Here is a 17,366-nt window from a genome sequence, read left to right as displayed (position 1 = left end):
GAGGTCCATGCTGGGAAGGGAATGCCCCAGACTTGGCCAGATGCTTTCCAGGCTCTGTTTGGCAGCAGGAATTTGCTTCAGCTCCATGTGGAGCCATGTAGGACTTGCCTGAGGCATGGGGAAAATGACACCCTACATACCTGCTCTTATGTATTTCAACAATTAATTTCCCCAAAAATATTAAAGTAGAGAGGTTTTAAAATATTATTGATGCATTTACCCCCACAAAATCCAGAAAAACTGTTACTGTAAATTTTAGTTTGGGTATCAATAAACTGTTTAAACTTAACACAATACTGTGAGCTTCAATATACCTACTGTTTAATGTTCTAATCTTCTCCCAACTCTTAACTGTTCTACCAAAAATATACCATGAAAATAACTCATAGGATGATGTCTAGTGGGGAGGAGTACATTTTTTTCCTTTTTGCTTCCGTGTCTAATAGGGCTCTGGGTAGCCCTGTTCTTTACCTAAAATGTTAATGTTTGGTTCATCATGAGATTTTAGCAGTAATCTGCATACATTAAAATGCTGCAGGAAAATCCTATTTATTGCCTTGTTTATTCTGGACTTTCATATGAGTGAAATCATCATATGCCATGTGACTTTTTGGGTCTGGCCTCTGTCGCTCAGCATCATGTTTTCAAGGTTCATCCACATTGTAGAGTGTTATCAACACTTCCTTCCTTTTTATGCTAAAAAATATTGTAAGTTGCTGTTTGCCAGGGGCTTCAGGAGGGGTACTGGGGATGATGGTTAATAGGTACGGGGTCTCCTTTGGGTGATGAATGTGTCTTGGAACTAGATAGAGGGGCTTGCACAACTCTGTGAATGTGATAAATGCCATTGGATTGTACTATAGCAAATTTTATGTTATGTGGGTCTCTCTTTCAGACATTAAAAAAGATAAGACATCAGTATTTATTTTGATGACTGAGATTTTGGCATTTGAATCCCTTACTCATCATATCCTTATCACTGCCCTACTTAATTCCATCATCTGCACCAGGCTGACAATGTAGAGTTGGGTCTTGCAGTGTTGATTTGAGGGTCCCACGACAGCCCTGGAGAGTACCCCGAGTTCCCAGTGCATGTAGCAGGCTTGCCGTATATGTTAGCTGTCTTCCCCTGTCCCTTCTGCAGAGCAGGGACATGGGTGGACCCTGTGCAGGTGCTCAAGGACGTGGTAGGCCGAGGGGACAGCTCTACTCTCCAGGGGCCCTATAGGGGCATCTGTGATCTAGTGAGAGACTTGGGATGAGCCACAGCGTGGGGCATCTGAGTGGGGAACCCCAGGCACTGACCTGTCCAACATACCTTCTCTCCTGTGCTGATTAGGATGGAGAGGGCAGGGTTTTGCAAAGAATTTGTGGGGATCTTGTGGGCTGAATTGTGTCCCCCAAAAAGATATGTTGAAGACCTAAAGCACGGTACCTGTGAGGGTGGCTGTAGTTTGGAAATAAGATCTTTGAAGATGTGATTCAGATATAAGTCAGGATGAGTCCATTCGGGTGGCCCTAATCCAATGTGAGAAGTGTCCTTATAAGAGGAGGAGAAGATGCACAGAGACACAGAAACACACCGACAGGAGATCCAAGTGATGACAGAGGCAGAGGTAAGAGGGACATGGCCACAGGCCAAGGGATGCCTGGAGCCCCCAGGAACCAGGAGAGGCAGGAAGGAGTGTCCCCAGAGCCTGCAGAAGGAGTGCAGCCCTGCCTGCCTGGACCCCAGAGCCCTGCCTGTATCTCAGATGTCTGGCCTCAAAACTGAGAGAGGATGAATTCCGGTGTTTTTAAGCTCCCCGCTTTGTGGTAATTTGTTACCTAAGAAACACATTCGGAGGGATTAACTGAAACCAGCCTCTTCCCTGTTTTATCCATCCATCCATCCATCCATCCATCCATCCATCCATCCACCCAACCATCATCTATTCATCCACCCACCCACCCATCCATCCGCCCAGTTACTGAGCCTATGGTGACTTCCTGCGGTCTCTCATCTGCAGGGTCCCAGTCCACGCAGGCACCTTCCCATGCATCCGCTGTGGCCATGCCTGATGGGTGACCTCCCATCTTATTCCACATGCCTGCCTGCTGGCCTGTCCCCATCCTGACTGTAGGGGCGGCCTTGTCCTGTCCCACCCCCAGCACATGCACATGGGAAATGAACACACGGACCCCCAGGGCTCCGACCTCAGGGTGCTCAGAGGGCATGACATCCTGGCAGATGGGTCATGTCCTGGCAGCGAGTGACCCAGCCAGCCAGGAGCCACATCCCTGCTGCACAAGACATTATAAAAGAGTCTTCCCAGTGTTCCCATTTTGTTAGGAAAAATGCCCTTTATTGGAACAAGCGCTTAGTTCTGGGCAGAGAATCGGGTGCTGTGGGATAGCACAGACACCACAGGGCCCTTAGTGCAGGACAGTGGGGCGTCAGTCCCGGCCCATTTCTCAGGATGTGGCCTCCGTCTGCTGACCCTCACATAAGCTTATTCACACCCTATCACTGTGTCTTTCATTTTAATCGTTTTATGATGGCGGCGAGAATGTACAGCAAAAGGTTGGGAAACAGGAGGAGGCGGCCCCGAGCGTCCGGGCCCAGCCCAGATCTCCTCCTCCTGAGACCTGGGCAAGGGGACATGGCCCTGCTTCTCCACCCAGCTGGGTGCCACACTGTGTGTGGTTCATCCTAATGTGTTCCTCCAGTGCCTCTGAACTGGGGGCGATTCTGCCCCACCCAGGGAACGTGGCACAGTCTGGGCACATTTGGGGTCATGGCCTGGAGGGGCTGCTCCCGGCTTCTGGGGGTGCAGACCAGGGAGGCCGCTCAGCACCCCACAGTGAAAAGGACACCCACCCCAGGGTCACCCGGACCCCGTGTCAGGAGTGCCGAGACGCTGAGATGCCCTGAGCCGACGTGAGAGGCTCTGTCCATCATCCAGCTATTATCTATCCGTCCATCTGGACGTATCGATCATCCACCCTATATCACTTATCTGTTGATCTATTCTGTGTTTATCAAGTATCATTATCGTCTATCCTTTGTCTATGCATCTACCTATGATCTACCTGTCATTTACCCATCACCTAGCAGTGTGGCTCACGACCAGGGCTGACTTTGCCCCTCCCCCTGGGGGACACTGGTCAATGTCTGTGGACACCTTTGGTTGTCCCCCTGTTGGGGGAGGGGTGCTGCTGGCATGCGGTGGGTGTGACCAGGGTTTCACCCTACTTTATGGCGTGTGACACAGGGACCCGGACCGAACGTCACCAGTGCCACATTGCGGGCCAAGCAGTGGTCCCGTGTATCTGACCCTGGATTCTGCCCCGAGAGCCCCTCACCCCCACACTTCCTGCATCCCCACCCCATCAGGGGTCTCCTGCTTATGCCACCCCACTACAGAAGCATGCAGGCCCCCCTCCAGGGCTGCTCGATGCCTGGGGTGCCCACTCTCAGCCTACCACCCACACAGGGGTCTGTCTGGGGGTCTGGCCAGCGCCACGCACAGCACCATAGTCAACACAGCCCGGCCCACCTGGGGCCATGCCACCTGCCTCCAGCCATCGAGAGGCACCGCGGACCCTGCCCCTCGTGCAGCCCTGCCGTCGGTCAGCAAGCCCCAGACCCCAGTTCTGTGCTGCTTCCTGCCTGGGGCTCCGGCCGGGCTCACTCTGGGGGACCCCACCTGCAGGTGCTCTTGGGTTCACTCATGCACCTGCTGCCCCAGGGATGCAGGACGAGGCCCCAAGCCCACAAAAGGCCGGCCAGCACCGATGCTCACGGACAAGGAGGAGGGCTGGCTGGGGGAAGTGGCACCGGATGTGGGAGGCTGGGCTCACCTGCCAGGCCCAGGGGCAGCGTCTCCAGGTGGGTGAGCGCTGGTGTTTACCCACTGTCCCCAGGAGCCTTGTCGCTAACCCATGGCTTACCCCCCACCCCCTGCTTTCACCTAAGATGGAAACACAGCCCTTAGGTGTGCTTGGGGAGGGGTTCCGGGTCAGAGTCCAGCTGCCCAGCCTCCTCCCTCTGCTCACGTGGTGAAGCCGGGATGTTTCAGAAACGAGAACAGCAGCTTAGCCCCCAAGCAGCCTGGAGGGCCAGGCGTGGGTCCCATTTATCAGCCAGGATACCGGGGCCAACGTCCCACGGGCACAGCCCCCTCCTTCCACACACGCCGGGGTGGGGAATGCCCCGATGAAAACACCATTCTTCCAGCATGGAAACATCTCCAAAGAAAAATATCTCCTTCCTTGGGCGGCTAGCCCACCTCTAGTGGGTGATGCACACATGCTCAGCGTGGCGACCGGCTCGAAGCTGTGCCCGGCCTGGGGGCCTCTGCGTCCCTGCATCAGGCTCGTGCCTCCGACCACACACGGACCACGGGCAGCAAGGACAGAGGAGCCTCCGCTCGGGGTGGGAGCACAACCACGCGGTGAAGTTCCTCTCCACCGAGGGCGACCGAGCACACCAGGTGGCCTCCTTTGCATGGCCGGCTGGGAATTCCCAAAGCGGCCCCCAGACAGCATGGGGCTCACCTTCTCTGAGACTGTTTTGGGTGGGTTTGCAAATGCGCCAAGCCCTGGGTGTCTCTGCAGACTCTTGCCCACGCACGCGGCTGCAGTCTCTCAGGGCACCCAGCGGCCCCCTGCTCAGCTTGGGCCCCATGGTGGCTTTGAGCACACAGGCTCCCGTCCGCCCACCCAGTGCAGGCTACACTGTGCACAGCTGTTTTCCGGAATGAGTTTTTGCACCAGGGTGTCTTCATTGGCTGGGATATTGGAGCGTTTTCCTGCTCAGTGGCTGTAAACTCACTGGAGGTTTTTCTCTGTCTGCAACCACCCCCGCCAACCTTTGCAACCTTTGCAACCTTTGCACTGCTCGGACCCCTGCCCCACTCCTGACAGTGCACCTGAGTAAAGAGCAGAGGACTCACCCAGAGCAGGCTGCACCGATGGGGTCACAAGGCCAACTGCACGGCGCCTCCCAGAGGGTCTCAGGAAGTCGGCGTATTTTGCAGAAGCCCTGGCATGTGCCGGGCCTCCGCGTCTGCCCGTGTCAGCAAATGGCAGTTGTCACCCCGGCCCTTCCGTGTCTCTGGAGTGTGGTCGAGTGGGGCATGGCAGGAGATGGCTGTGCTGTTGCCAGATGCAAATTCTTGAAGGTCCACCTCCAAGCTGCCCGTGGCCACGGTTGGGACTCTGCAAAGGTAAGAGGAAACCCGTTATGAAATTTCCTGTGTAACTGTCTGTTGGCTGTTGTGCAGGGCCAGACCCGTGGGGTCCCCGCCTTCCACTAGGCTCACGCGGTCCTGTCTGGGGCGGGGTGCCAGATGGAGAGCCTCAGACCACGGGGTGACTTCCCGAAGACTCTGGGGACAGCTTGCAGCCCCCAAAAGTGTCCTGTACGGGGCAAACCCTAAGAGCTGGGCAAGGAGGAAGGACCATCTTCCCAGTGGGACAGCGGGAGGTGAGCTGAAGCGGGAGGTCCCAGACAGAACCAATTCCTGTTTTTTTTTTAATTAAAAAAAATGCTAATGTAACATCTTTTCCGTTTACATTCTAAAGCCGTGTGCACAGCGGCATCTTTTGGGACAAGGACAGACGCGAGCAGCCCGCTGGGCGGGGGTGACTCATGTCCCCCCCGGGGGCTCCTGGTTCACTTGCTCGGTGCCCCTGAGGACCTGTCAGGGATGCTTGACAGTCGAGAGCCCAGGCTGAAGGCTCCAGGCTGACGCAGGCCCTTTGGCCCTTTGGGGTCAGCGTCCCAGACCTTCTACAGTGACCAGGGCCGCGTCCTCTGTGTGGCGCCAACGCCTCCACCACTAGCTGCGTTTAAGACCCACCATCCTACACGTCATCAGGGCAGGTATGGGACGAAAGAAAATCACCCACAGTGAGCAGATTGCCTAAGCCCACGCCATAGACGGACAGACGGACATGCCTGTATGGGAAGGCACCTCCCTCCTCTCTGTCCCACGTTGCTGCGTGTCCACACCCGTGGGACTCACATCCTGACAGGTAGACAGTGATCTTATCGAGGACAGTATTGGTTTTCGAGGACTGATGTAACAAAAGCCACAAACACAGTGGTGTAAACAACAGGAATGTGTCTTCTTAAGCTCTGACATCTGAGGACCAGGTGGGGCAGGGCCTGCTCCCTCCACAGGCTCCAGGGGAGGCTCCTTCCTGCCTCTTCCTGCTCAGGGGGCTGCAGGTGGCCCTGGGCATGTGGCTGGGTCCCTCCCGTCTCTGCCTCCATCTCCATGTGGCTTCTCCTCTGTGTCTGTGTCTCTCCTCTTCCGTCTCTCATGAGGACACCTGTCCCTGGATTTAGGGCCACCCTCATCCAGGACGACCTCCTCTCAGACCCTGCACTTAATCCCATCTGCAAATGGGGCCTGTTTCCAAACAACGTCCTGTTTCCAGGACCCTGGCGCTCAGAACCCCAATATAAAAGTCTGGCAGGAGGTGGGCACACAATTTTTCCCATCCCACATGATGTTCACATGCTCCACCTGATCAGGTTACACACAGTTTGCATTTTCAAGAGGATCCCCTCTAAGTCAGGGCTGAGCAATCTGAGATAATTTTGTGGGGAAGAGGGAGGCAGGCCAACCCCTAACAGAGCCAGCTTGAAGGCAGGTTTCAGGATGTCTAGACAGACCATGGGGAAGTGTTACCTGGTGACTGAGGCTTCCTCGGGGGTACTTCCCCTTGTTGAGAATTAATCTTTTCAATCACTGGGATCCCAGGCAAAAAGGACAGGACCCACAGTCCTGATGGGTCTCCGGGACAAGCAGGAACAGTGAGGTGCCTTCAGAAAGGCAAGATCATCTTGGATGTGTATTGTATCCCAGATCCTAAATGGAGGCAGAGGGACCCCCTTCTCCTGGGCAACTGGGGGGAGTCTTCATATCCAGACATAGGACTGAGAGCTGTAGAAGCATGTCCCAAACACTGATTCCTTAACAAGGCTTTTGACAGCAAGAGATTAAAAAACAAAAACAAACAAACACAGACATTGGTTTAACTCTGTAGATTTTTTTCTTATCAGGAAATGCATGAATGAGCCTTCCAGGGTGTGGCTGACAGCTCCATGATGCCACCAAGGACCTTGTCTCTTTTTATCTTTCTCCACCACCTACTGTTTTTGTTTGTTGGTTGGTTTTGTTTTGTTTTGCCTCATGGCCCAAAGAGGCTGCCACAGTACCAGACATCACATACATGTCTGGAGCAGGGAAAGGAAAAGAGGTCTGTCCACCTGCTCTCCTCTGAGTCTGGGAACCAGTATCTTTCTCAGTATCCCTCCTGACAACTGCCTGTTATTATATAAGTCAGAACCGGGTTCACAGCAACCTCCAACGGCTAGGAATGTCGGGGAAGTAAGTGTCTACCAGATGCACATTCAAAGATGCATGTTCAGTGACGGGGGCTGGGTGCAAGCAGCAGTGATCAGACCTGGCTTCTGTTAGATCACAGAGAGTGTGGCCAGGGCTGGATGGGGTTCTGGAGGGTCTGCTGAGGATGAACACTGGACACAGAGGGGACTTCACTTGTCCAGAATGTGTTCGCTTCTCCTGGGCATGGATGCACCCTGAGACACCTGAGCTGACCTGTTTCTCCTCCGGTCAGCATTTGGCAAGCTGGGAGGAAGATGACCATAATCATAGCCATGACTGTGTGGTCAGAGGCTTCCCAGCACTTCCTGGACATTCTCCATGTCAGCTGCCCTGACTTCAGTCAGTCGCCCCCTCTTCTCAACTGCCTGCCTGTCCTTGAGGCTCCAGGCAGTTCTCCGCACCCCCAAACTACGTCCTCTCATCTGGCAGGACGATCTGCGGTTGGTTCATGGGAAATATCTCTGCTCAAAGGACAGTGTGGTGGGCTGAATGGTGAACCCCGAATCCTGGGCCTAGAGCCTGGGAATGGGAAACAGGGTCTCTGCAAATGGGGTTAAGGGAAGGATCTGAGATGAGGTTGTGCCGGATGAGGGTGACCCTAAATGCAGTGACAGGTGTCCTCATTAGACACAGAACAGGAGGGTCAGAGACACAAAGGAGAAGCCACATGGAGAAGCAGGCAGAGACAGGAGTGAGCCGGCCACACACCCGGGGCCTCCCAGAGCCCCCAGAAGCCAGAAAAGGCAGGAAGTGGCCTCCCCTGGAACCTGTGGAGGGAGTGCAGCCCTGCCCCGCCTGGCCCTCAGACGTCTGGTCTCCAGGACTGGAGAGATGACGTTTGTGGCTTAAGCCCCCAGTTTGGGGTCATCTGTGATGGCCGCCCTGGGATGCTCACACACAGGGGCTGCCCCCACGATGCCTGTCTGGGTACCCAGTTGCTGGGACATTTCCGCACCCCCTGGCACCCCACCCCTCTGAGATGCCACATGCTAAACGCAGTCTTCCTGCTCGTCTTGTTTGTCAGAGGCAGAGAGGGTGAGCCCCATGGGGCCTGGACATGGAGCAGACGTTTGCACCTTCCTGAGGCTTCCTGCCTGCGGTGGCTGGTTGCCAGGCGTGCCAAGGGGCCCAGGCTTCCTGCCCACTCGGCCGCCCGGGAGGAGATGCAGGCAAGGGAAGGACGTGGGCAGGTGGCAGAGACACAGGTCCTCTGGGAGCCCTGGCTTGCTAAGACTTCTGTCCTCTCAGTGGGCCCGACTGTGGGATCCAAGATCCCAGGGACTCAGAGGCAGATGGGGAAGAAGGGGTGGGACCACCTCAGACCCCAGGGAGCCCCACGCTGAGGATGAGCCCATGGGACAGCGTGGACGAGGGGTCTTCTCCCTGGGAGTGGGGGTGCACTCATGTGTGTGTCTTGAGGTCAGATTTACACAGCATGAAATTCACCCTTTTAAGGTGTAAAATTCAGAGGCGTTTAGCACATTCTCATTTTGTGCAAAAACAACCTCTATCTGGTTCCAGAACATTCCACCCCCCAAAGGAGACCCACGTCCACGAACAGGCCTCCCTACCCCTCCCAGCCTCTGACAGCCACAAATCCACGTCTGTCTGTGGATCTGCCTGTTCTGGGCGTTTCCTGTGAACAGATCCCACCTTGTGTGTCCCCGTGTGTCTGTGTCTGTCCCCAAGCACCGTGTGTTCAGGTCCGTCCACGCTGTGCACGTGTCAGGGTCTCCCTCCTTTTCAGGGCTGAGTAATATTCCCCTGTGCACATGGACCACCCTCTGCCTACCCTTCCATCATCCATCCATGGAATCTTGGGTTGTTTTCACCGGTTGGCTGCTGGTCACAGTGCTGCCCCGAACACACATTTATGAGCTTTTGTGTGAAGATTTCTCCCATCTTCTTGGGCATATACCCAGAAGTGAAATTGCTGGTCATGTGGTAACTCTATGTTTACCATTTGAGGAACTGCCAGGTTTTTCCCAAGCAGCCGCCCCATTTTGCCTTCCCACCAGCTGGACATGAGTGTTCGGATTTCTCCACATCATCAGCAGTGGTGCTTGTTTGCCGTCGACACTGGCGAACCTCATGACTGGGTGTGGTGTGGAAGATTCATGGGCCCCAGGAAGCTCACGGGCTCCATCAGAAGCAGATGCTGGTGCCCCTCTATTCCCACAGGAGAGGGAGTAGAAGGGCACAGGGCACCAGCCCCTGAGGCCTGCTTGTGGATGGATCTGCTCTTGATGGCCCCAGTTTTCTAGGGCCTTGTCTCAGGGACACGTCCCTTCTCAGCTCTGGTATGGAAGGTCACAGTCCCTAGAGCAGGTTGTAGTGGGTCTTCCTGGGGTCAGGGCTTGCTGTGAGGTCCCTGGGCAGGAACGGCCTGATGTCACCCCACGCACAAAGTTCCTGTGACCACCTCTTTCCTCCAAGAAGCCGGGTCTGGAATCTACTGTTCAGCCTCCTGTCCCTGCCACTCAAGAGCTGGCCTAGACCCCGCACGGCCCCTCCCAGCTGTGGGCAGGTACATCCATCCTCACCGTTGGCAGACCTGTGGGCTTGTGAACATGTATTTTCAACCCCAACATGAATACTTGTGGTGATTTCTGGCCATCTGTGGACATGCACAGAGCAGCGAAATACGTGGATTGCCAGCTGGATACGTTCCCAGGTGGGGTGGGATATTTTTGTTTGCGCTCAGACGGTCAGTGACTGTCCATTCTGCAGTTCAGGTAGCACCATATTGCTGTTGCATTTCTCTGCTTTGGATGGGTGACTTTTCTGGGTTAAATGCCCCCCGAAGCATAGAGCTGAAATGCTGTCTGGTGTCCTGAGAAAGCTGGCGTGTGCATAATGGAGAGAATACTTGCATCGGATGAACTTGGTCCAGACCCAAGTTCCAGCACTGCTGGCCACGAGCCACTGGGGGTGGATCAACACTGCGCATTCAAAGATGCATCTTTCAATGAGACACCATAAAACAAGGTTTTGTACTGATGGGTTGATGTAAACGTGGGGACTGGAGGCTTGCAGGAACCTGACCCTGTGTGGTCCCAAGGGGCGACGGTTCAGAATTTGTTCACTCAGCGTTTGCTGTGACCTTGTAGAAGACCACCATCAGGAATGATGACAATTGGATGCAAAGATCTTCTCAGCCCCAAGGGTCCAGAGGTCCTGTGCCGTGATTGACCCTCCAGCCAGTGGAGTCAACACAGACACATGCCATCTTGGGAAGGCAGGCACCTGCATGCATCCAGTTTCTCTTAACCACCAGCCTTTCCTGGGATAGTCGCCCAATGGCATGTGGTACGGACGGGTGAGTGCAGAGTGGAAAGGGGTTCTGCATATGGGATACGGAAACAGCACCCCAGGTGCTCCACAGACTCCGTCCTGCAATGTGTGACTGGGAAGCAAGGGGCCATTTGTTCTGTGAGCATCTGGAGGGGGAAGTATGTGGGCAGCAGTCTCTTGTCCACGCATGTCATACCCAACCAGGAGAAGGGAGAAGACAGCTCTCTGTGGGGTTTGGGCAGACCCGGGGCTGAAGATCACTTTAGGATGCATGATGGGTCCATGGTGACCAGCCCAGCCAGTCAGGCTCAGCACAGCCCCCAGGCTCGTGGACAGTGGAGCATCTGCTGTCCACTCGGGCACATGGGGGTCCCAGCCCCAGGAGACAGGACAAAGGGGAGTCCGTCTGTCACTGAGGAGCCCACCTCAGGGTAGACACTGGTGCCATTTGGAGGCAGGTGGGTCACCCCAAGTGTGGTGGGGGAATGGAGATGCCATAAAGATGAGACGCACAGCGGGTCCAGAGCCCCGTGCCCAGTACGCTCGCCTCGACTTGTTGCCTTTCAGAGCAGACTTGACTCCCCGAGAGGTGGCGACAGCAGGCGCAGGCCCGTGATCTGTGGGAGCAATGTCTGTGGGTGCTCTGCAGCCCTGGGCGGCCTATTGCTGGGCGGGCAGATGCAGGAGAAACAGAAGAGACACACCCTGCGCCTCCCGCCGCAGCCTATCTGGCCCTCCCCATCTGGGGGCTGCCGTTTGCCTCCAGAGGTTGGCAGTGATGAAACCTCAAGAAAGAAAAAAACAAGGTCGTGGGTACAGAAGGGTCAGGCAAGTAGTTTCAGTTCTCCATGGCACCCGCTCGGAGCCATGCTGTGAGGTGTCGGCGTGTAAATAATCTCCAGCCTCAGAGGGAATCATGCATGCCCGTTATATGCCCCCCAGGAGGGACCGGCTTGCTCTGTTTTCCCCTCTTTGCTAAATCTGTCAAGAAATGGGGCAATACAGGGTGTCCACAGTGGCTGAAGGGAGGAGAAAACGCAGGTCTGTGGACGGATGGATGGATGTGCACAACGTGGTCCCCCACACCTGGACCATCACTGATCTGTGAAAAGGAGGGAAACCCTAACACGTGGGCCACGGGGATGGACCTGAGCATGCGGTGCTCAGGGAGAGGTGCAGACACAAAGCAAAGTCAGATGCACAGACAGCAATGAACAGGCCTGGCTGTTTCCTGTAGCTCACCCACTCAGGGTCTCCAGATTCCTGATTCCTCCCCATGCACAGAAACTTGAAAGCTTGCACATTTTAAATACCTGGCAGTGTGAACATCCCAGGCTGGCCTTCATAAATGACCCAAAATAGGGAGTTTAGACCACGAGAACCATCCTCCCCAGCTCTGCAGAGCACACATCTGAGGTCCCAGGCGGGGCAGGGCTGTGCCCCCTCCCCAGGCTGCAGGGGAGGCTCCTTCCTGCCCCTTCCAGCTTCTGGGGGTTCCAGGCAGCCCTGGGCGTGTGGCCGCATCCCTCCCGTCTCTGCCTCCGTCTCCTCATGGCTTCTCTGTGTCTGTAGTTCTCTGTTGTCTCTTACATGGGCACCTATCACTGCATTTAGGGCCACTCTAATGAGTGAATCTGGGGAGACATCTTTCCATCTCCCCCGCCTGCCTATCCCTGGCCACCACCAATCTACTCTCACCTTCTGCGAGTCTGACTATTTTAGATTCCACATATATATCAGAGCATGCAGAATTTGCCTTTCTTTGACGTACGTCCCTGAGCATAACACCCTTGAGGTCCCTCGTGTTCTCACCAATGGCATGACTGCCATATTTTTCAAGGCTGAATAGTATATCCAGGTCTAGACACCCCCACAGTTTCTTTATGCACCCGTCTGTTCATGGACACTCAGGTTGTTGACATCTCTTGGCTATCAATTAGCACCGCAGATACATGTTTCATGAGTAGGATCTTAATAATCTGCCATTATTGTGAGGCTAACGGGCATTGAGGTTTTAGGAGAAGCCCAAGAGTTCCTTTGGGCCCTATTCCCCTCACCAGGTGAGGAGAGGCATAAATCACATCTACATTTCTAGGCTTACTGTAACCTTGGTCAGTCCCCAAACACAGGATTTTTTTCCCAGACCCCTTAAATCTTAGAGCCCTTGAGACAATTAGAGATAGCTGTGGTCCCGTGATTGCCATAGAGAGATTTGGGCCATAGTCACGATTTAAGAGAGAAAGCAGACAGGGAGACAGCAGCAGCGAGCGTTGGTGGACTTGGCAACAACAGAAATCAACATTCCTAAGGCCCTTTATGAACGGGATTTCCTCAGCGCCGGCCCCCTAACAATGGCTTATCCCCCCGGACTGCAGAAAGAATTCTGGACACTTCCACACTTGGGCACGAGTTGCATCATCCGATGACCTGAGGATGGAGAGGGGGGCCTGGGAAGAGGCAGTCTGTATGAAACAGTGGGGAGAGAGAGAGGGCAGGGCATCCCAGAGAAGTTGGGCAGTGGGGTTGCCAGTTTACTAAACTCTCCAAGGCGGGACGTGAGGACTGGTGTTCACCTCACACCTCTGCCTTTGCTATTGGGTCTCGGCTCTTATCCTGGGTCTATTCTTGTGTTGGTTGGGAATCAAGTGAATAAATGTCATGCAGGTCCTGGGTGGTGTCCAGGGATAGAAAGAGGGCGTTAGGGGACGGTGGAGATGTGAGTGACAGAGGACTTGCGTTCGTAACGGTGTATCTGTGTTGGTCCATCAGTGGTAACATGCGTCCATCCAACGCACAGTGAAAATCAGGAAAACAGGGTTTGGGGCCCATGCAGCTGGGTGCTGGCTGTGCCTTCTCTGTGCTCACCCCTATCCTGACTCCTTGACACGGGTCCCGGGACTGACCACGGGGCCCCTGTGTGCCCCCAAGTGAGGCACCCAGCACTGGGGGGGGGACCCAGGGCTCCCCAACATCTGCAGGCCTGTACCCCACCCCCACCCCAGGTCTGCCCTGGATAGGCTGGCTTTAGGGCCATGAGCAGGTTGATCCTGAGGCATCCTGGGGCTGCCGGCCCACCCGCAGAGAGCACCCACGCCCTGTGTGGTTTGGGGTTTCCCTCTGGGGTCAGTCCTGGGCCAGCTCACCTCTCATGCCTGTTTGTCAAGGTAAACACACCAGGCAGATGGGCCTCCTGCTGCCTATCAGACCTCTGTTCCCCAGCTCCAAACCCAGGCGGGGAGCCTGGCTGTGCCTGTCTGCCAGTCGAGTCACCATGTACCTGCCATCTGCCCCAAGTCTCAGTTTATCATCTCTACCTATCAATCAGTCATTAATATCAATCTATGACCTCTAATCTACCTTTACCTAATCTATTTATCATCTATCTAACTTAATTATATATCATATAGCCAAACTATCCATGTATCTATACCTATCATTTATCAATCTCTATCCATCATCTATCTATCTATATCTATCAATCATCTATCATCTATCAATCTATATTAATCCTCTGTCTATCATCTGTCAATCTATATCATCTATCTATCTCTCTATCATCTATCAATCTGTATCATCTATCTATATATCTATGTATCTATGTATCTGTCTATGTATCTGTCTATCTATATCTATCATCTATCAAACTATATCATCTATCTATGTATCTATGTATCTATGTATCTATCATCTATCTATCTATCATCTGTCTATCTTCTATCACACCTGCAGGGCGCAGGACTCCACTGGGACAGCCCTGTAGCCCAGGCGTCAGCCCCAAGGCCGGCAGCCCCGCCCTAAAGCAGCCTGCCCAGGGGGTCCCTCCTGGGTCGTCTCTGGCTGAACTCTCACTGGATTGTTCTTGCTGGGCTCACTGCCGTCACTCCCCATCCTCTCCCTCCTTAGGCAACGAGCTGAGGAAGGCAATGGAGGCCAGCCAGGGAGTGTGAACCCAGGGACGGCACATTTGCTGCAGCGCTCTGAGCTCCTGGCGGCCCCTCTATCCTGGGACCTGGCGGGCACACATGGCCATGGGGGAGCCGCCCTGGTGGCACCTGGTCACACCTGGCTTCTGGGGCGGTCATGCATGCATCTCTACACCCTTACCATGCCCGTATGAGAAGAGGCTGCTCACCACGGACCAGACAGGCATCTGCAGGGGTTCACACACCCCGTCCCCCGTTTGCAGCCCTGTGTGGATGAGAAGCTGGCCACCGTGGTCCTTTCATCCAGCAATCAATGTACTCACTGCCCCTGGTTTTGGGGGCCACTCTTCCGCACACTGTCTGTAGGGCAGGTGAATACACTTAGTTGTTAGGCTAACGTGGCTCTGTGTCTCGGGTGCTCTGATCTCTGTGAGGAGACCCCAGACATGCGGTGGGGTGGGGATGGGTGAGGAAGCCTGGGGCTGTCAAGCGGCGAGGCATGTGGGGTTGAACCCAAGATTGGTTCTGCAAGGCCATTAGGGGTCTTGTATTTTAACCTTGGTCTTCTCTATATTGTATTTCTAAACATACTGTATTTATATGAGTCTAGACTAACTAATACATATATTCATATGTGTATTGTCTGTTGCACATTTAAAAACATTTTAATCAACCTTTTAGTGTTTATGGTTAACTACCAATTATTTTGTTCCATAGCGTCCCATGTTAAAATTCTAGATTTCAAAGTCTTCTCTTGTCTGGCTAGAGTTAAGTGATTTTTTTTTTTTTTTGGAAAAGGAAATATAAAGAACCTATTTTGAATCTTTAGCTCTTTAATCTTGTGTATCTGAGAGGAGGTGAGAGGCCTCCAGCCTAGGATTTGGGGCTGCAAACGTTTTCCCTGTCAGAACTGCGCCGCCCTCTCTGTTCGGGTCTTTGGGTATTTTGTTCTGGGGATGACGGAGGATATATTGCTTTGTAAAATTGTCTGCTTATTTCTCTAGGGTAGCAGAGGATGTTCTTTATCTACAGTATCAGAAAAAAAAATTCCTAGAACTTCTGTGTGTGTCTTTCCATTCATACATTCAGGGTGGGGGCATCTTGCTCCTCACAGCTTTACCAGTACAGGCATATTTTGTTCTATTATTTCTCTCATTATTATTTCTGATCTATTTGTCTCCTTCATGGAATTCATGCTGCAAATATCATACATCAGTGTGTATATGATATAGTAGCTATGATAGGCATGCATAGGAATATATGTATATATTACCCACATACATATGAGAGACGTGCATAGATATGATATATATCACATAAGTAATATGATAGACATGCATGTGATGTGATAATGTACTTATACATATTTGATATGTGTATATATCTGTGCATATGATGGACATGCATGGATTTGATACCCTATGTGTACATGAGTTGTGCATATGGACATGCACAGATGTGGTACCATGTTTATATATGCTATCCATGTACACGTCCACACAGCTCTCCTGCCCCATCTTTTATCCCTTTATTCTTTACCTCTGTATTCTCCCAGAGCTTGGTTCTTCCTGGTGGATTTAATATTAGGTGGCATCCCATCCTTGTTTTACTGCCTTCACCATGGGTTTTAATGTGAGCCCGAGGTGGTGACTTGTCACAGTTTGTCCTCCATTCCTCGTGGTGCATTTATGGTGAAAGGATAAGGTTGTTCTGAGTGACCCCTGTTCTGCCTATGGGGTATTTCCAAGGTCTCCAGCTTCCCCATGTCTTTCAGACGGAGGTCTCTCCTCACAGGCCTGCAGGACTAGGGTTTATAGGGTCAGACATGCCTGCAAACCCCTCTGGGGTTGCTGCTCTAGTAAACAGGATGGCACAGGGATCGGCCCCCTGCCCCAACAGCAGAAACGGTGGAGGTGCCCTCTCACCCCACAACAGCACCTTTCTCCAAGAAAACCCCAGCCCCAGTCTGGAGTCTGACCTTTGGCAGATTTGCTGATAGCACCACGTGGACACTGCATGCAGACACCTGACTGGAGCTGGGCCAACCAGATGGAGAGATATACAGACAGATTTATCTTCAGGACTTGGCTCACGTAATGGTGGAGGTGCATGTCCAAAATCTGCAGGTGACCGGCAGGCTGGAAGCCCAGAGAGGACTTGCAGTTTGAACCTAAAGGCCATTTGCTGGCAGATTCCCTCTTGTCTGGGGGAGGTCCATCTATCTCTGTGCTCATAAGTCCTTCCACTCATTGGACAAGTGGAACCCACACTACAGAAAGCAATCCGCTTTCCTCAAAGTCCACTGATTCAAATGTTAATCTCATCCACCAAATAACGTCACAGAAACATCCAGAATAACATTTGGCCACGTAACTGGGCACTGTGGCCCAGCCAAGTGGACCATCGCATAAGCTGAGAGGTGAAGTCGACACATCTTTGCTCCTATTATGCATGACAGCAGAAAAACCCTGTGTGGAAGGAACGGACCATGAGAATAACCAAGAGAAATGCAGACACAAGGCAAAGAACAAACCCTATCTGTGCCTCCTATCTGACAGGTACACAGACAAAAACGAACTAGTTAGAAGGATGTGAAGGGATGCTATTGGCCCCTGTGTCCCCAGGACATTTACTCAAAACAGATCCAGCTTTTAAAAAATTAGCAGATGCCCCCCACTTTAAAGTTAAAATAACTGTTTTTCTTTCCTTGGGGTGTCTTGTAATGGAATATTACTCAGCCCTGAAA

The 17,366-nt window shown here is 53.2% G+C and overlaps 1 protein-coding gene across 1 annotated transcript in view; it reads right to left on the bottom strand.

Annotated features, from left to right (window-relative positions):
* The window catches only part of LOC118935926 (P2Y purinoceptor 8), a 39,720-nt gene extending 34,249 nt beyond the window's left edge, over positions 1–5,471 (bottom strand). Inside the window, exon 1 of the mRNA XM_036932572.2 lies at positions 4,938–5,471. The gene's annotated coding sequence lies outside the window, so the exon portion shown is untranslated. The remainder of the gene's footprint in view (positions 1–4,937) is intronic.
* Between the last annotated feature and the right edge of the window lie 11,895 nt (positions 5,472–17,366).

The sequence above is a fragment of the Manis pentadactyla genome, chromosome Y (genome assembly GCF_030020395.1).
Source record: "Manis pentadactyla isolate mManPen7 chromosome Y, mManPen7.hap1, whole genome shotgun sequence".
In the NCBI taxonomy this organism is placed as follows: domain Eukaryota; kingdom Metazoa; phylum Chordata; class Mammalia; order Pholidota; family Manidae; genus Manis; species Manis pentadactyla.
Note: the sequence above shows the minus strand (reverse complement) of the source record. Positions and strands in the feature narration are given on the sequence as shown.